Source organism: Solanum pennellii, chromosome 7, assembly GCF_001406875.1.
Source record: "Solanum pennellii chromosome 7, SPENNV200".
In the NCBI taxonomy this organism is placed as follows: domain Eukaryota; kingdom Viridiplantae; phylum Streptophyta; class Magnoliopsida; order Solanales; family Solanaceae; genus Solanum; species Solanum pennellii.
Window position 1 is genome coordinate 29437173 of NC_028643.1, and position 21304 is coordinate 29458476.

Here is a 21304-nt window from a genome sequence, read left to right on the forward strand (position 1 = left end):
GATTCAAGTCCGCTTTTCCCTCAAAATTTGTATCACTGTGTATATTCTTTATAGTGTTGTGAATAGTTTCTGACTATGACTAAAATATTTCTAACCTTCTTCCCAATTTTCCTGACTTTTCCCCCGAAAAAATTTCCCCTAAAAAAACATCTTCCCAACAAGAAGCAAAAGAAAATATATATAGGAGGGGTGCTAGGGTTACGAATTTGGGAGGGAACACCAATCCAAAAATCCGATTCCAAGGCTCAATTTCCAATTCAAAAACATCAAAAAAAAAACATTTTATGTTTTGGACCGGCTACCTTTTTCTGCAATTTTAGCTAACCCCCAAAGAAGGAATGACAGGATTGACGTCTGAGATCGACTCACCTGTCCCTGGGAGGCGACGTGGTGCAATCCTACAATTGCAAGGAAGATTTTGCGGCTTGAAGAATTGATATGGCAGGTGGCTACACTGAAATGTTGTACAAGATTCGTACGGGCCTGAGGAGAGGGACGTGTCTTCATGACTCAGAGACGTTGGAGTGTCTCTTGAGGTGAAGGTAGGGCGACGCGCGCAAGGATCGTCTTGGTGCCATTGCCGCATTGAAATTTTGAGGCTTAGAAAATGTCCTTTTTGGTCCCTCCTTTTCTCGCTTGGGACCTGCAATTAATCGTCAATGAAGGGAAATGAATAAAGAGTTGGGTCGGGTTATGTGCTATTTTATGGGCCAAAGTATACGGCTGGGGTTAATTGTTAAATTTGGCCCTTTTGGAAAAATATGGGCTCCTAAGGATTATAGGGGTTTGGAAGAAAGATGGGTTGGGCTTGGCTGAATTTGAAAGCTAAAGGGGAAATGAGCTCGGAAAGTTGGGTCGAATTTCTCTTTGACTTGAACCAAGAATGGGAAAATGCTATATTAGAATTAGAAAAGGCCCTATGAATTGCAACCATAGACATATTGAACTAATCGATGAATTTGGCTAGATCTTAAACACAATGAATTATGCTTAATTAAATACAATCTTCTAAAAAATCAACAAGGTAAAATAATTACATTAAGAAACTAGATAGCTTAAAATCATATATACTTTAAACAAAATTAACTTGAATTTAAAAATATTAGGGATGATTTTCGAATATTTAAAATATAAACTAATTACGTAAAAGAATATATGTATTTGTTATTAAAAGTTAGGCAAAGCGATCAAAATTTCTTCAAATATTTGAAAAAATATTTCGAGTTTCATAAAACTAATTATTTTAAATCGTTTAAAATTAAGAAGCTCGTTAATTAGTTTCTATCGGGGAGGGTCAAAATTAGGTGTGAACAACTGTCCCTCGTTTTACTCGGATTGATGCAAAAAAATTCGAGAAAAAGGAAATTGACGAAGCCAATTTTGACAGACCACACATTCATCTTTTAGAAGGTATTTGGTAGGACTTTAGGAATTATGGCCGAACCCTAGGAACGGGTTTTCTACATATCTCAGGCTATATAAGAACTTAGGCCACCTGTAGTTCGATACGCTTGATTTAACACCTGATTTTGAAAGAATTCAAAAGTCATCTCGATATCGAATTATGAGGGGACCGAGATGCTCGAGCATAAGATTAAGAGGGAATGTTGGAATACAATTGAGTTTCAACATTGAGTCCGCATACATGTCCTTATACCCTAGATAATCTTTGGCCAGATGAGTGACAAATTAAGTCGAGTAAGGAGGCAAGTAACCTCTTATCCATGAAGGTTGAGCTCTTCAAATCCATACGTAAGAATTTACACGGACATAGCTTCCAAAACTTTTGGTGCATCATCACTCAGATTGAAAATTTACTTCCGACAGATACCAAAATTTTGGATGCAAAATTGAAATCGAGGAACCTAAAGAAAAACCCACATGCCTTCTGATAGGGGTGTGGTTTGATTGTAGTGGAAGTTTCTCCTCTACTCACGTCCTAAGAGTTTGACACTCCTCTTTAGACTATGTCCCAGTTCGCTTCTAAGAAAAAGTTCCACATTGTGCTGCATCCTTTTTGATGTCGTCCGCAACTGTGGGTTTTTTTGGAGAATTCATCCTTTCGGATTCTCTCGACAATGACTGAGATAAAACTCATTAGTATAAAAATGCAATTCAAATGGGAGATAGTGTCTTTTGAAGTGTTGACACTTAGTTGCTCTCCTTCAACATTTTACGTCAACTCGATTAGTTTGGCGTAAACAAAATAAAGCTTATGTCTTATGTTTGAAATATGATCTTCAAGGTACTTTTGTTTTGATGTTGAAATGAATAAAAATCGATGTAGTGTTGATAATTCTCTTGATGTCATCTTCGATGATTCTCTTGGTGTTTACTCTTTCCAAATAAAAAATGCAGTTGATGTTGGTGGGATACACAATTTCTCTCTCACTTCTTTGACGGTGCATGAATTCTTTTCCGCTATTCATGATGTTTCCGTGATGCACGAAAATTTTCTTTTTCACAATGCATGATGTTTTTGCGATGCATGGATTTTTATCGTGTAATGCATGATTTCTCTCCGCGATGAATGAGTTTATCTTGCAATGTATGGCTTTTCTCATGATGCATGACTTTTCACAATGCTTGAATATCAACTCGCGATGCATGAATATCTTCCCATGATACATCAATATCTTCTCAATGCATGAATATCAACTTACGATACATTATCATTTTCTCGCGATGCATGAATATCTTTCCACGATGTATGATTTTCTATGGGGCATGAATATCTTCTCGCGATGCCTGATTTTCTGTGGGGCATGAACATCTTCCCCCGATGCCTGATCTTCTGGGGGGCATGAATATCATCCCACGATGCATGAATATTTTCTCACGATTCATATTTTTTGCGAGGCATGAATACCTTCCGCGATGCATGAATATATTCCTACAATTCATGAACATCTTCTCGATGCATGAATATCAACTCCTGCTTCATGAATATCAACTCCTGCTTCATGAATATCAATTCGCGATGCATGTTATTTTTCTCTTGATGTCATCCTCGGTACCAAATGAAGATAGTGCTTCAACCGAGAAAATAGTGATCTTCTGGGTGCCCCCTGGATAGTGATATTTTCTCAATTGACAATATAGTAAATTGAACCTCTAGGTAGTGCATCAATAAAGTCGATAATATGAATAAAATGACCCTCCTGTTAGCGTATCATCTCAATCAGCAATACAAATAAAATGACCCTCCGGGTAGTAATATGGTCATGCCTAATAATATGATGCAAATGAAATCCTTGATGAAAATCATAAATGTCTTTTCCGGGGTTTTTTGATTTATTACTGAACATAGTTGTATCTTCGCTATAGACATCGTGCTGTTGGGAATTGGATGAAACAATGTTGTTTGCATTCCCAAGTCTTCGATATGAGCAATATAAAATAATTCCTCCATCCATAGAAAAATTGTAATTCTTGAGAGAGCTCTTCCCCCCCCCCTCCCTTGACTTCTCCATATTCATTGATTGAAGGAATTTGCTGATTTCAGAGCAAATCTATAAACTTGCGTTCACTATAAAAATCGTTACTTTTAAAACGAACTAATCTGTGTCAATTTATTAAATTGTATGCTCCTTGTCCTACTATCTCTGGTTGATTTTCTGATCTCCCGATTGTTGATAGATAAGATAAAATATTGTATGCGAAAACAAATGAAACATAAAGGAAAAATCTTAAGAAAAAATAAATTTTCAAAAGTATTATTTTGAAAAAGGTTACTGTCAAGTATCATGTCACGTCAGAATTAATGAACTTCTTTGAGTCTGATGCTTGGAGATATATCTGATTATTCGTCGGGGAGTATTCCAAGTCACTGTAGACTGCTGACAAAACTATGTTGAATTTTTGATGTCATCCTCAAAATTTCTGTCCTAGTTAACTTTCTTGGCTTATCTTTAATTGTCGTTGGGTAAATCACCGAATTTTTGAAATCCTTTCAAAAATTTTGTCCCAGTTGGAAACTTCAGGTTACTCCAGTCTTGCTCTGTTGCGAGAAAATCCTCTTCTCGAGAAATTTTGAGTCCCTCTCAAAAATTTTGTCCTAGTTTCTATTATGACGAAAAATAGAAATCCTACGGGAGATATGACCAAACCCTTGTGGCGCCTAGGTATCCCATTCTTGAGAATTAAGGTCAAACATAGTTCAAATACGAAAAAATATTAAAAGTGGTAAACGGGATGACCGAGGCCGACATAGGCCGCCTACGTATCTCATTCTTGAGAATTCAGGTTAGATGTAGTTAATTACAAAGACATATGAAAGGTATAATAGGGGGATCAAGGCCGACATAGGCCGCCTACGTATCTCATTCTTGAGAATTCATGCTAGACGTAGTCCATTACAAGGAGGATTAATTTTAAACTAAGCAAATACGAGAAAATAGAAAAATTACTATGAAATAATAGAAATACGAATTGAAGCTTCACACATTATATCTCTAGACAGCGTCTAACTTGACCAGTTTTGGCCATGCAGTGCAATCAATCTCTGACAGGACCAAATCACCTCCAAATAACATTTTGCGAACTATATAAGGTCCTTGCCCCCTTTGTACTCATCCTGATGAGGAAAAATACGCATAAGTACCAATTGACCAACTTCAAATATTCCGGTCTTACTCTTTTGTGAAAAGCACGAATCATGCTCTTTCGATATAGTTGACCATTCTCTTTTCATCAATCAAGGTTAACTGATCGATCCTCTTGCTGACCCATTTAGCATTACTCAACTCAACCTCTTGGATGATTCTTAAGTATGGTATCTCAACTTCAGCAGGTATGACTGTTTTTGTTCCATATGCTAGCAAGCATGTAGTAGCTCCAGTCGACGTTCTGACAGTCGTTTGATAACCCAACAAAGCATATGGCAACATACCATGACAACCTCGGTGATTGTTGATCTTTTTTCTCAACATCTTCTTGATGTTATTATTGGTGGCTTCTACAAATCCATTCATTTAACGACAATAGGTGATTGAGTTTCGATGGGTAATCTTAAACTGCTCACATATATCTCTCATCAAGTGACTGTTGAGATTTGCACCATTGTCAGTAATGATGGATTCTGGTACTCCAAACCTGCATATCAGATTGTTGCAAACAAAATCAGCTACAACTTTCTTGGTTATCGACTTCTAAGAACCTGCTTCCACCCACTTGGTCAAATAGTCAATGGCAACCAAAATGAATCTGTGTCCGTTAGAGGCGGCTGGCTCTATTGTGCAGATGACATCCATGCCCCAAGCTGCAAATGTCCAAGGTAAACTCATGACATTAAGGTCGTGAGGCAGCACTTGAATCAAATTTCCATGCACTTGACATTTATGACATTTCTGCACAAAATTGCAACAACCATGCTCTATAGTCATCAAGTAATAGACGGCTCGAAGGATCTTCCTAGCCAAAATGATTCCATTCGTGCGCGTACCGCAAAATCCAGCGTGTATTTGTTTAGTAAGCTTCGCAGCTTTAACAACATCAATACATCATAGAAGACCTAGATCTGCAGTCCTCTTGTAAAGGATTTCTCCGCCTAGAAAGACGTTGAGGGTCATATGGCGTATCGACTTATTCTGGTTACATTTCACATTCTCAGGATAAATCCCATAATCCAAATACTTCTTGATATGAAAATACAATGGCAAACCATCTAGTTCCATTTAAATATGTGAACAATGGACTGGATTTTCCTTCAGCTCTATATCAAGGGGGTCAATATAATCAGTATCTGGATAGTTAATCATTGTGTTCTTGGATTATGTCTAAACTCAATCTTACAAAATCTTCTGCACAACTTCTGTATGTACTGCACGTATGGCGTAATCTTCAGGTTCTTCACAGTCCATTCTCCCTGAACCTGATTAATACAAAAATCTAAATCTCCAATAACCAATAGCTCGTGGACATTTATGTAAATGACCATTTTAAAATCGAGGATACAAGATTCATATTCGGGCATGTTGTTCTTGCAATTACACTGGAGCTTAGCTGCCATAGGATAGTGTTGACCGGATTTTGAAACTAAGACCGCTCCAATACCTCTTCCTTGGTGATTTTCCGCTCCATAAAAGAATAACCTCCAACCCGGATAAGCTTCAGAAATATCTTCACCCACAAATAGTACTTCTTCATCGTGAAAATAAGTCTTGAGCGGTTCATACTCTTTATCAACAGGATTTTCTGCAAGATGATCAGCCAAGGCTTGTGTTTTTATTTCCTTCTGGGTCACATACACAATATCAAATTCACTCAACAGCATTTCCCACTTCGCTAACTTTCCGGTCGGGATCGCCTTCTGAAAAATATACTTCAGCGGGTCCATTCTAGAAATGAGATATGTTGTATAAGAAGACATATAATGTCTCAATTTCTGGGTTATCCAAGTCAAAGCACAACACGTTCTTTCTAGAAGAGTGTAATGGGACTCGTAAGGAGTGAACATCTTACTTATGTAATAAATATCTTGCTCTCTCTTCCCTGTCTCGTCACGTTGACAAAGTACGCATCCAAATGTGTTGTCTGAGAAAGACAAATCAACAACAGTGGACTCCCTTCGTGCGGAGGAACCAACACCGTTTGATTGGACAAATAGTTCTTGATAGCGTCAAAAGCAGTCCGACATTCTTCAGTCCACTTTGTCAAAGCATCTTTCTTTAACAACTTAAAGATAGTCTCACACACCATAGTTGACTGAGCTATGAATCGACTAATGTAGTTCAACCTCCCTAAGAAACTCATCACTTTCTTTTTAGTCTTAGGAGGCGGTAACTCTTGATTTTCCCTAATCTTGGAAGCTTCGAGCTCAATACCCTTCTGCTGACTATAAATCCCAATAACTTGTTGATCAGCACTCCAAAAGCGCATTTGGAGGCATTTAGCTTCAAGTTGTAACAACGCAGACGATCGAAGAAGTTCTTTAAATGCGTCAAGTTGTCCGAACTCACACGGAACTTGATTATGACGTCATCTTCATACATCTCGATCTTCTTATGAATCATGTCATGGAATTTGGTCGTCATTGTCCTCATATCATTAGCACCAAAATTTTTGAGACCAAATGACATCACCCTGTAATGATATACAACCCAAGGTGTAATAAAAGCTATCTTTTCTGCATCTTTTTCATCCATCAGGATCTGATGATAACCTGTGTAAAAATCCACAAACGGCTGCATTTCATGCTTAGCACAGTTATCTATTAGAATGTGAATATTCGGCAACGGAAAATTATCCTTTGAACTTGCTTTGTTGAGATCTCTGTAATCAACACATATTCTGATCTTCCCGTATTTTTTGGCGATGGGAACAACATTGGGCAACCAAGTCGGGTATTGTGTCACTTCAACTAATCGAGACTCAATCTATATGGTGATCAGGCTTGAACTTCCGAGCTTTCTGTTAACTGGACTGAACCCCGGATTAATCGGCAACTTATGAGAAACCACATTAGTACTCAGCCCTAGCATGTCGCTGACTTCCCAGACGAACACATCAATGTATTCAGTAAGCAAATGAATTAGATCCTTTCTTTGAAATTCTTTCAAGTGGACACTGATTTTGACCTCTTTGACATACTCTTGATTTCCCAGATTCATAGTTTTTGTTTCCTCAAAATTTGGCTTATGTTGATTTTCAAACTATCGAAATTCCTCCGCGACATATTCCTGCACCTCATTTTCCACTTCGTATTCTTCACCCTCATCATTACCTGCCTCACTTGTTCGTTCAGCTCGTGATATGACATGACATCGGTGTACACACGGACTGGAAAACGATTGGTATAGATGAGGTATTGGCCTAGCCAATTCTTGATCACCGCTCTTCTTCATCTTCACCTTTCATCTTTGGGGACATAACCCAAACTATATCTCGCTCCTTTAAAGAGAACTTGAATAGGCTAAATAATTCCGTGGCAATTATTTCCCAATTCAAAACCTGGTTTGAAGCCTTTCTGCAGCATCACAGTGGTGATCATCTTGTACATAGAAGGCATAAGAGGTTGTGGGGCCAAATCCTTCCCGGTGGCATTTACCAGCTCCACCGTGTAGAAATCAGTGCCTTGCTAGACTTCATCAATAATCACCACCGGCGTGCAGCTTGCTGGAGTGACTCCCTTCGCCATGAATAATCAGTTTTTGGTCCCTCCAAACGATCTTGATCATCTGGTGAAGAGTAATAGAAACAGCCCCATCCATGTGGGTGAAAGGCCTTCCGAGAAAAAAGTTATAGCTGGTGTAAATGTCCAATGCCTGAAATTATGCATTGCACTCCGTCGGACCCATTTGGATGACCAAATTCATTGCTCCCAATTTTCTCTTTTTACCCCATCGAAGGCTCTTACATTGACCTTGTTTTGTTCTAGCTTCCCTAAATAGAACCTTAACTGCCTCAGAGTCGACAGCGGGCAAATGTTGAGACTAGACCCATCATCCACCAGGACACGATTTATGACCTTTTTAACGGAATATGACAGTGACATGCAATGCCTTGCTGTGGGACCTCCCTTCAAGGGGAAATTCTTTGTCATAGAAGCTAATCTGATGCGCTCATATAAATCGATTTATCATAGCCGCCACATTATCGCTACTGTCCCCACAGGCACATATGTGTCAACCAGATCCTTCATCAAGGCCTGCATATGAAGTTGGGAGCTCATCAACAGGGCCCACACAAAAATTTTAGTCGTGGTTTTCTCCAAATGCTTAACAATCGAATAGTCCTTGGGCTGCATCTTTCTCCAGAATTCCTCTGTCTCTCCCTCCAAAAGACAACTCTTGGGTAGTATAACACCTCCCAGATTGGTTCATACCCTGAGCGGCAGCGGATTCAATCACAAATTTCGGTCTAGCAGGAGTTTCTAGTGGTACCAGCACAATAGCCTTTGCGGGTGTCAGAATCACGAACTCCTTTTTCTCTTTAATGCTCAGTGAGGCCATAACCCTTTCTAACTAATCATGGGCAATCGGGGTTATCACCTTAGTCATTCACCAATCATCATCTGTCTCTATCATGTTGTAATTGACGCTTCCATGATTCGATAAAGGATTGGTGTTGACATTGGGCACGACTGTTTGAAAAGAAACCACTTCTTGGTCGATCAGATCTTGAATCTTGTGTTTGAGGTTAATGCAATCCTCAGTATCATGTCAAATGTTGTAGGAGTGATATGCACACCTTTGATCGGGTCTGTCGAATTTGGAGCTAGTATTTGCTGGTTTGGGCCCCACTAGGTGAATATATACAGCCGCATCCAGTCGCTCGTACAACTTTTTCAGTTTTCAGCGAGTGTGGTTAAGCTTCTTGGGGGCTTCTTATCGAATATGGATCAAGGGGGATTATAGTTGCCTTGTTGGGGAGGGGGCATCTGTTGATAATTCGAGTGTTTTGACGCGGAGTTTGGTTTCTTGGATAAGGATTTTCTTGGTAATTTGGTGATGGAGCTTGGTAGTTTGTGGAAATGTTTGGTAAACTTGAGCTTGGTATATTGGGGGAGGTTTTCTGTAGTTTGACTGCACATTGGCACAATTAAGAGTAACACTTTCGTAAATTGGGTATGGATTTTGGTAAATTGAGGTAAAATTTTTGTAAACGGGAGATGGATTTTGGTTATTTGGAGGGGGCATTTTGGTATACGGAGGTAGCATTTTGGCAGCTGGGAGGAGGAGTATTTGGATAACCAGGTTGCGTATAGAAATCCTGGTAAGAACTCTGGGAAGGTCGAGGAAGACCTTGGTAGGATGATGATCTTCTAGGGGACTTCTTTCCCCTCATAAGAGACGGTAGAAAAATCTTCTCTTTTATTCTTCAATAAACCCTATGATCCGAGAGACGCAGCAACACAAGCAATCTTTCTGATTTTCAAACCATCTTCGACAGTCTGGCCAACCTTGACTATCTCAGTAAATTTTGCTCCAACGAGCAACATGATTCTATCATAGTATTCAGGCTCTTACACCAGCACAAACACTTCAACTATATCTTTTTCGGACATGGGAGGCCGTACTCTAGCTGCCTCCTCGCGCCATCCGTACGAAAACTCTCTGTAGCTTTTGTTGGACTTTTGTTTCATCTTTTCTAAGGAATAACGATCATGGACGATCTCTACATTGTAGGCAAACCATTTGATGAAGTCCTTAGACAAAGCATTGCAGCTGGGCCACTGTCTGGTCTCGTGAGATGTAAACCATTATAAAGCTTCCCGCTCAAACTTTGGCGAAAAAGCCACATCAGCACAGATCCATCCCCACCAACTCATACGAGTTAGTCACAATAGGCCCTTAGATGAGCTAAGTGTAAGACCCCGAAAATGACTTAGGTGAACTCGAGACTAACATGTTATTATTGATTGTATAAGGTCCTAAATAGGTTTATTATATGGCATAGAGGCAGTATCTAAAATATTAGGGGCATTGGAAGTCAAACCTCAAGGGACGACTAAGACGTTCGACGACTAAGTCACCTATGTGCCTCATATGTGGTTTTATGTGATATTGTGTGGTTCATGAGGTTTTAAGGTCTATAAATGAGTTATTATAGTATGTATAGGTAGTGTGTTGATTTTTGTGGAGTTTGGAGATCAAACGTCCTAGAACGTCCATGACGTTTGAAAGATTTCCCTTGAAATGACCTTCTGTGTCTAGACATGTTTCGTTGAGTTTTACGTGTTTGTTTTGGATGAAATTTATGAGAGTGGTTTTAAACTCATATACGATCGTATTTGGATTGTAAACGTCCGGTAAATTATCCCTAAGGACCATCCAAGGGTCTTTGAGGAAGGACCCAAGTTGGTGGCCAAGACTGCCCAACACAGCCTCACCTACGGAAGCAAATCGATGGCCAGTATCCTGGTAGACGGTTCTGTGCATGATGGGAGTAGGTAGATACATATCCTGGGTGGAAAGGCTACCTTTTCCAAGCCTCTTAACCCATCGACGGTTTCCAGCACGGACCGTAAGTGGGCTTACGCCCTGTCGATGGGGAAGTCATCTGTGGTTCTCCCTGCGTGCAGTTTCACTGCCAAGCTAGGGGTGAATTTGTAAATTCACCCCACTTCCAAAAATAGACTTTGGAGGTTCCGAAGGGGTATATTAGGTATTTTAAATGGTTATAAAATTGGTTAACACATTGAAGAGTTCATTCTTCAAAATCAAATTCCCAAATCCCTTAGAATTCTCTCAAAGTCTCCATTGAAGTCCAAAATGAAAAAACAACTTGGATGAGAAGTTTTGAGTGGAAATTCTTCATCAAAGTGAAGAATTATAATCATTGAGGTATGGATATATTGATCCTTGAAACTCTCTTCACCAAGGAGCCCCAAATTCTCAAGATGTTTTCAAACTTTCTAAAGTTGAATTGTCCAATTTCATGATTCTACCATGGGTTCATGCATTAATGATTTGTAAACATTGAATAATGATTTAATTGATGTTGCATTGATGGTTTTAATCTAAATTACCTATGAACACATGAATTGAATGAACCCTAGTTTTGACTAAGTTTTGAGTTACTTGATATTGATTTAATGTTGATGAATTCTTATGTAGTTTTATGTAGGCTATTCATTGATGTAATAATTGTAGTAAATTGATATATAGGTTGCATTAGATTGATCAATGTACATTGATTTGACCTAGTGTATTTATTATTGTAGCTTTTATGTTGAATTATTGGTTATAACCTTGGGTAAGGGTCTTGTGTTATCAAATTGAGTAATATGACATTGGCTTGAAGTGTTGAGGATGAAGTGGGGGTATCCTGCCCTATTTCCTTTAATTTGATGTTATTTATATTTCAATTCTATTGCGATTGGTATGGTCCACTTATGATGGTGGTGTTATGTGTTTTACTTGCAATGATGTGGCCTTGTCGGCGTTACATTATGCAATATGATGATCTTGGCCTTGTTGAATAATACTTGAAGTAATATGACTATTTGTGTATTTTGATTATGTGAAGCATCATAATATCTATCTACATGTCGAGTCGTATATGTATTCTTCTATTCATGTTCTTAGGTGACCATGTTAGACTATGCTTTTGACATTATGTGTGTAGTGTTAGAGTTGAGTCTTTGTTATTCCTACTTGGATATATAAGTCTATGTTGATTATATTGATGATATTATGATAGTATATAAGATTACTTGAAGATGTCAGGGTTGCTTCTAGGTGCTTCTAGAATGACTTGCATTATGGGTAAAAGTGAAGTATGTGCTGTCTTATCTTGGTTGACTTGTTTCCTTGCTTGATGTATGTATGATTATGAATATGTGATGTCTTGATTTAGGGTGTTATAACTCTTTTTATTGAATGTATGAATGACATATCACCTTAATTAACTTAAGAGAGCCTTTTATATGAAAACCTTGACTTAGTGATAATTTTGACATTGTTGAAGTTGTAAGCCGTAATGGTATCCTTCAAATTAAAGTAATGATGGACTTAAGGTTAATTGGTTGGAAAGGCATCATATTAATCCTTAGAAATCCATCATGAGCTTCTTCTCGCAACTGTGAGGTAGCCCTAGTGGACTTTCTTTGGTAGGGTAAATGTGATTGGGTTATGAACTTGTTATGGAACCTTTTTATGTGAACCTAATATGTGAATTACTCTATGCAAGCTAATTTGAGTATGAGGCCTAGGGTTGTGGAGAGCACTATGACAACTAGGTTGAGATATTTTGTGCGGATAAATCCTCATATCTTTCTTGGCTCTAAAGTGGGGGAGGATCCACAAGAGTTTCCTGATGGAGTGTACAAGGTGTTGAGTGCTATGAGGGTTACATCTAGGGAGAAGGCGGAGTTGGCTTCGTATCAATTGAGGGATGTTTCTCAAATATGGTATACTTAATGGAAGGACAATAGGCCGGAAGAATCAGGTCCTATTGAATGGGAAGAATTCAAGGAAGCTTTTCTTGGTAAGTACTTTCCTCGAAAGAGGAGAGAAGTTAAGGTGGAGGAGTTTATCAATCTCAAACAAGGAAATATTAGTGGTGAGGAGTACTTTTGTCACGACCGAGGTCTATACCCTAGTCGAAACCGGCGTCGTTGACCTCTCAGAGGTCATAAACAAGCTTACATACGTCATCATTAATCGTATAGGTTAGTTTTAGTGGAAAATTTATAAGTTTTGTTTGCATTTGAAGTATACATAGACTTCATAGTAAGAATTTCAATCTATCACATTAGTTCACCACAACCATCTAATAATGAGATATTCAAATGAAGGAAATAGTTCATAACTGCATAAATATAAAGTTTCCAAAATGGAACCAATACAACATCTGAAATAAGTAAGAAAGAAATTCTAGTGAAACACTCTCCACTAGCTCATGCCTACATCTAAGCTAGAATATAAAAGATAAGAATCCTCAAAAACATGAGGTCCTACCAAGTCCGGTTGAATGTTCCACGCCCGGATAGCTTTAACGTGGTCTTGTAAGCTCTAGCGTCCACCTGCACCTGAGCCTAAAAGTAAAGTATTGTATGGTATTAGTACACACTTGTACTAAGTATGGTTATATGCAAGTACACACCAAGTACATGCATGATTAAGGAAAGCTCTCTCCTAACGATATGAGTTATGGAAAGCCTAGTCAGTTGGACTTGCCAAATCTGTTTAGGAAAGTCATGCTATGAGAGTAACATGCATCATCATTATTTTCATATTGCACACAACACATAACATATTTCATATAGCACATACATATATCACATACCATTCGTTCATACGCTACAAGACCTTGGAATCATGGACTTAACATTAGGACTTCCCAAAATGAGGGCTCAACATATAGGACCTCAACTAGGGAGCCTTTTTTAGCAAGCACAGAGTCTACTTCATTCATTCATGCATACTTCATTTTCATTTGTTTCATTCATTCATAGGCTGGTGCAAGCACCAGCAATACCTAGAATGTAGTTTAAGACTCTCATCAGGTTCACTGTGAGTCTAGTTCACCTCTTGATTATCCTAACCAAACACCATTGGTATCATTCATTTCATTTTGTGCATTACTGAGGCTGACATCGTTCTTTCTTTAGGAACTTTAACTTTAACCTACATAGATCATGTGAGCTCCATGAAATCCAGTGTCTACCCCACACCGAAAATAGGTGGAATCACCGACCAAGGTGAAATCAAAACATGCTAGCGTATATAGGGGATTGAACCCTGTTAGATTCCTATGTTGGCTGCATAGGTTCAAAGACTAGGAGATATAAGGAGACCCATACCCGCCTAAATGGACAGTCTCATCTCATGAGATTTACACAAACCTCTGTTTTCTCGAAAGAAGGAATCGCGACTCATAGCTAGCCTATCGGTTCTCCGTATAAAGTTCCATTACATTCATCTCACACATCATAGAAGTTGGCTTCTAGCATGAGGGCATCATTGCTCATTAGATTATTTCTCATTCATCATTGGTATTAAGTGTGTATTAACCTCAATACTTTCATTAGAGTTTTTTTATTAGAGACTGGTCTCCTCATTAAAAGTTACACTCTCATAGGTGAGTACGTTATTGGTAACACTTACTTAGGATCATCTGAGATTGATCTTATCTTTCACATTTGCCTCTCATCATGTTGTCACCACATTCATTAACCTTAGCATATTAGCTCATCATAATTACTCACCCCTTTTACGTGAATGTTCATTTCATTATATGTCAATGCACTTGGACTTTTAGTGTGTTTCACACCCTTACTTAACTCTCCTTAGTTCACATAAATTCATCACATACATCTTAGGTTCACTTACTTTTAACTTACGCTGGACTTATGAACCCATACATACAAGCCATGAGGCTTCATTCATAATTCGTCTAAGTGACTTATACTTACCCAATATTATTTGGTACAAGACTTATGCATCTTGTAAGTATGTCAGGATCTCAATTTTGATTCCTATAGGCAGCATTCATTAAATATTAAATCACGTAAGACATATGTGTCAATATGGAATTTGGGCAATGGAACCCGGTTTTGAATCCCTTGTATGACACTTAGTTTTTTTTTATATAAATTCTTGATTTATAATTCTCGGCTTAGGGGCCCGAGATAGAATCCCCACACCTACACTTTCTTTCTTTCTTTTCTTCACTTTGGCTTAAACATCTCGGCTTAGATACCCAAGATCGAATCCCCACGCCCACATCCTTTTTATTTTCTTTCTTTCCTTAATTCTTCCATTTAGACCGAGAGGATGTGGGATCTATCCCCCACAACCTCATTTTTCTTTTATTTAATTTTAATCCTAACTTCCTTATCTATCCGAGAGGTTGTGGGTTCGATCCGCACAGACCTCATTTTATTTATATTCCCTTTTTCTCTTGTTGCTTCACCAGCCTTACCCCAATTTGAATCCCCCTCACCTTACTTTGAATATTAAATTTTTCAGCAACCTTCATATAGTGAGGTCTCTGGTTCAATCCTTGATTACTTCACTTATTCTTTACAAAAAATAAATCTCCAATTCTCCAAGTAACTTAGCCGAAACGAAATTTCCAGAAAATCAGGAAATCTTATCACGCTTTCCAGTCCATTTCCTCAACATTTTATACGTTAGATTTTTGGATAATTCATTGTATATTTCGTATGTTTATTTTGTGCATTTTCGTGATTACGTTTGATCAAGGGTTTTCACTTAATTCATCAAAATTACACCACTTATGAACATCACGATTTACTTCAAGTAATTTCATACAAACCACAAGAATTTAACATGCATATTACACACTTCAACTAATGACCATGGTCACGACATCTACAATGCACACACACGTTTAACACATTGCTTCAAAAAGCATGCTTATTACTCACATAAATCTGAATATACATAAATGAACATAATCATCACAGAAACACATCACATCCCTAAACTCTACAAGCAAAACATACCCAACCTACAAAATTCTACGGGATCTAGTGACAGGGACATGCAACGGGGAACATTCCTAGTTTTAGGATTAGAATTCGACTGAATCCTAGGGGTCTCTTGGAAAAGGTACCAAGAGGAGAAAACCCATATATTTTTTCGATCAACACCCTCCAAATCTTCTCCAATGGCATCCTACTCCACGACACCGAAGCCTCACCACCAAACTTCAAGCACAACCCGTCAAGAAAAATGTTTTTTTAGTTTAGCTTTTCTTTTGAGTATTAGCGTTCTAGTTCTTCAAGAGTGATGAACTTTTGATTTTTGTTCTTTTTACTGATAATGAACGTGATAATGAGAGTAAATAAGTGTGAGAAAGAGAGTGGAGAGAGATGGGAGTAAGTGTAGGAGTAGGAGTTTTAGTTGAAAACTTGCCATTTACTATTAAAAATCTGATTTTTTCAAAGGCTTACATTAAATAACTAATCATTCCCTTACTTAAATCAGATAATTAATATAAATTAATTAGATCTAACATTGCTTCCACCAAGGATCGAACCCGGGTGAAGCTTAACTTGCGAAAAAGGTCAAACTTGGCCAACCCTACCCGAATTGTACACCTTTCTATATTATTTAATTAAATTAGGGTAATTACAATACTACCCATAGCCTGGAAAATACCATTTTACCTCTAGACCCTCCAAACTTAAGATTACCACTTTCAAGTCTGGTTTAGACTCATCCGGGTGAATCTTAATATTCGGGTGCCCTACATTGCTGGACCCAACCTTTCCTAGCCCAACTAACTCAAAAAGTTAGTTGGCTTGGATGGTGCATACGTCTGAGGTCTGGTTCCACGCGCATCAAGCCGTGTGGACCCGGTCTAATCTAGGCATTCTAGGTATGTTTAGGCATTACTTAGCATAGTCATTTTTGGGTTGTTACAAATCTTTGAAATTCTAACTTTGTCTAGGTATGCCCCCTTCTCTTGTGTCTAATCCAAGAGATTAAATGAGACATTTTGTGACGGGGGTAGCCGACTTAGTGATGAAGAAATATCGTACCGCTATGTTACATGATGATATGACCCTAGCTAGACTCATGGTGTATGCACAATCGATTGAAGAGTCTAAACTTAGGAGGATGGATAGAAGTTTGAAAAGGAGTGATGCTAATGATCAAGAGCAAACTCGGTTTAAGAAGAGGTCTCAAACTCAAGAAGAACCTAAGAATGCTAAGGTGAATTGGAGAAAGGAGGTGGTTCTCAAAAGGCCAAAACTACCTGTGCCAAATGTGGCAAGAAACATTATGGTGAGTGCCTATTGGGTACCGGGAGTCTCTTTGGTTGTGTTAAGGAAGGGCAAAAGGTGAGAGATTGTCCTATGATTTCGTTTAGAGGAAGAGAGGGTAAGCAAGTTGCTCCTAGTGTTCCAAAGGAAAATGCTTCAATAAATTGGTGTTTCTATGCACTGTGGTCTAAAAGAGAGAAGCCAGATGAGAGTGATGATGATGTTGGTAAGTTCTTTTTCTCTTGTTGTAATATGAGTTACTTCTAAGTGGGGGAGTATGATTAGTAAATGGCATAGAATGGTATAGAAATATGTTGCATGTGCATAGTGTTTAGGAGTTTTGTTGAAATTGAATTTCATTAACCTCTTGTATTTGTATTTTATGAAGTTGTGATTATATTTTAAGATGTGTTTATATGATTTTACTTTGCATATTAGCAGTTTTATGTCATGAATTTCTTTAAAATTGCATTTTTGAAAAGTTCGCTAAAAATCACTATATGTTTGAACTGTTCATTGTAAAATTTTAGAAAAATTGACTATTTGATTCTTTGGTCTAAAATTGTTGTAATATGGTTATTACTGATGTATATAAGTATGATATTGATTATTAAATGAGTTTTTACTATTTGGAATAAAGCATGTGCGTTTTGTAGCACAATGAGTTATAAGAATTTTTTCTACTTTCTTGTTGTGTTGTGAATCTCTTGAATATGTGAAATTGATGTTTTATTATTGATTATGTGTTGTATGGTTATTAGTTACTAGTTGAATTTCTATTCTTGGAAGTGTTCGGGGAGGGGCAAGTGTCATTCGAGGACGAATGTTGTCCAAGTGGGGGAGATTGGAAGACCTTGAAAATGACTTAGGTGAACTAGAGACTAACATGTTAGTATTGAGGTCTTAGGTACTAAATATGTTTAATATATGGTATAGAGGCAGTAGCTAAAGTATAAGGTGCATTGGAAGTCAAACTTCAAGGGACGACTAAGACGTTCGACGACTAAGTAACCTATGTGCCTCATCTGTGGTTTTATGTGATATTGTGTGATTCATGAGGTTTTAAGGTCTATAAATTATTCATTATAGCATGTATAGGCAATGAGTCGATTTGTGTGGAGTTTGGAGGCCAAACATCCAAGAACGTCATGCCTTGAAATTACCTTGTGTGTCTAGACATGTTTCGTTGAGTTTTACGTGTTTGTTTTGGATGAAATTTATGTGAGTGGTTTTAAACTCATATACGATCGTATTTGGATTGTAAACGTACGGGAAATTATCCCCAAGGACCATCCAAGGGTCCTTGAGGAAGGACCCAAGTTGGTGGCCAAGACTGCCCAAGACAGCCTCACCTATGGAAGCCAATCGACGGCCAGTAGCCTGGTCAAGGGTTGGTGAGTGATGGGTGTGGGTAGATACTTATACTGGGTGTAAAGGCTACTTGTTTCAATCCTCTGAACCCATCGATGTCTTCCAGCACGACCTGTAAGTGAGCTTACGCCTTGTCGATGGGGAAGTCGTCTGTGGTTGCCCTGCTTGCAGTTTCACTGCCAAGCTAGGGGTGAATTTGTGAATTCACCCCACTTCCAAAAATAGACTTTGGCGGTTCTTAAGGGGTATATTAGGTATTTAAATGTGTATATAAGCGGTTAACACATTTAAGACTTCATTCTTCAAAATCAAATTACCAATTCCCTTAGAATTCTCTCAAAGTCTCCATTGAAGTCCATAATCAAGGAACAGCTTGGAGGTGACGTTTTGAGTGGAAATTCTTCATCAAAGTGAATAATTATCATTATTTCGGTATAAATATAGATCCTTGAAACTCTCTTTATCTTGGAGCCCCAAATTCTCGAGATGTTTTCAAAGTTTCTAAAGTTGAATTTTCCAATTTCATGATACTACTATGGATTCTTGCACTAATGATTTCTGAATATTGAATAATGATTTAATTGATGTTGCATTGGTGATTTTAATCTAACTTACCTATGTACCCATGAATTGGATGAACCCTAGTTTTTGACTATGTTTTTGGTTACTTGATATGGATCTAATGTTGATGAATTCTTATGTAGTTTTATGTGGGCTATTCATTGATATAATAATTGTACTAAATTGATATCTAGGTTGTATTATATTGATAAATGTACATTGATTTGACCTAGTATATTGATTATTTTTTATGTTGAATTATTCGTTATGGCCTTGGGTAAGGATCTTGTCTTATCGAATTGAGTAATTTGACTTTGGATTGAAGTTGAGGATGATATGGGGGTATGCTTCCCTATTTCCTTTAATTTGATGTTATTTATACTTTGATTCTATTATGATTGTTATGGTCCACTTATGGTGGCGGTGTTAAGTGTTTTACATACAATTGATGTGGCTTTGTCGGCATTACTTTATGCAATATGATGATCTTGGCCTTGTTGACAACTACTTGAAGTAATATGACTATTTATGCAGTTTGATTATGTGAAGCATGAAAATAACTATCTACATGTGGAGTCATATATGTATTCTTCTATTCATATTGTAATGCCCCAAAATGTACTAAGTTGAACTAGAGCTTCGTGGTTGTTTATTTAGTTTATTCTAAGTTAAAATAAGTTATTTTAGTGTCCTTAGGAAGTGTGTGAAGTTTTGTTAAGTTTGGAGTTCAATCGACCAAGAACGTCCATGACGTTCAGAAAGTATGCCTTGGAATGTACTAGTGTCTTTTTGTGTTTAGATGAGTTTTATATGTTCATTTTACTTGAAACTTCAATGGATGTTCCTAATACCTAGACAACTTAGTTTAGGGGTTTAACGTTCGTGCACGACCCCACCTAGGACCCACAAGGGGGCCTAGATGAAGGGCCCAAGACTTAGGAAAAATTTGCCAAAAAGCAGTGGCCATAGACGACCCTAACGACAGTCTGTTGGTCCCTCAACGGTCCGTCAACCTAGGGCGTCGATTGTACCAATGATTTCAGTTGTAAATGCTCCATTTAGAGCTAAGTATCCACAAAATAGACCCTACCAATGGTCCGTTGGCTAAACGACGGTCTGTTGGTGAAGGTTCATCTTTGAGCCATGCAAATATGTGAAGTTGCTGCTGATATACCGTGGTTTCACGGTATTATTAATACTTTTTCCTTAAGTTTAGTGTGTCAAAAAGCCTTTTTGTGCTAATTTTTTTATAAGTTTCTCCTTATTTGCAGGAAATCTGTCCAAAGATGAATGCGGAGGTTTTTGAGCGAAGAAATGCAGAAGAGACCACCTACGGAGCTTGTGACGGTCCGTCATGCTCGTGACGGTCCGTATGTGGCAGCGTAGTGCAGCTGCTGAAGGAAGATGGGGAAGTCTGACCAAGTGTGGGGTTACAGAAAGCGTGATGGACCGTCGTATCCATGACGGTCCATCCTGCAGGTTCGTCATGAAGATCAGAGAAGTAGTCCTAGTACCCATATTCCAAGAGTTCAAGTGTTTTGGAACAGAGACCCTCGACGGACCGTTGTGCCTCTGACGATCCTTCATACCTGTCGTCGAGGGTAATGAAGAGAGCAGCAGAAGAAATTGCACAAGTATGGGACGACAGAATCCATGATGGCCTGTCGTGACCACGACGATCCGTCGCGAGGTCCGTCGACCCAGCCGCGTTTTGATATATTTCCAGCAAATAGAGTCCTTATTTAATTAGGCTTTTATTTTCTATAAATAGTTCGAAAAACCTCGTTTTTGAGGTTAGACGGGGGATTATTAGTTAGACTCGGGAATATTAGGTTAGACTCTGGATTATTTGGTTAGGCCCTTGATTATTGTTAGATNATTTTTGTTGATTAATCAAGCGAACTTTCGGATTTTACTCTTTCTCATTGAAGTAAGTACATGAATTCTTATACCATATATTTGAATATTGTGATTATGACTATGGGTAACTAAACTCCATAACTAGGGTTGTGGGAACCATAGCCAAATAATGAGGTAAAACCTAACTAAAATAACAATTCTAGAATAGTGTCTTGCATGTATTGATAGTTCTTTCGCATAGAAGTCTTTTTAACGGATGTCCAACGTTAGAGATGGCCTTACTGCTACTTGCCGGACCAAGGAGGTAGATAATAGGAAAAGAATTATCAA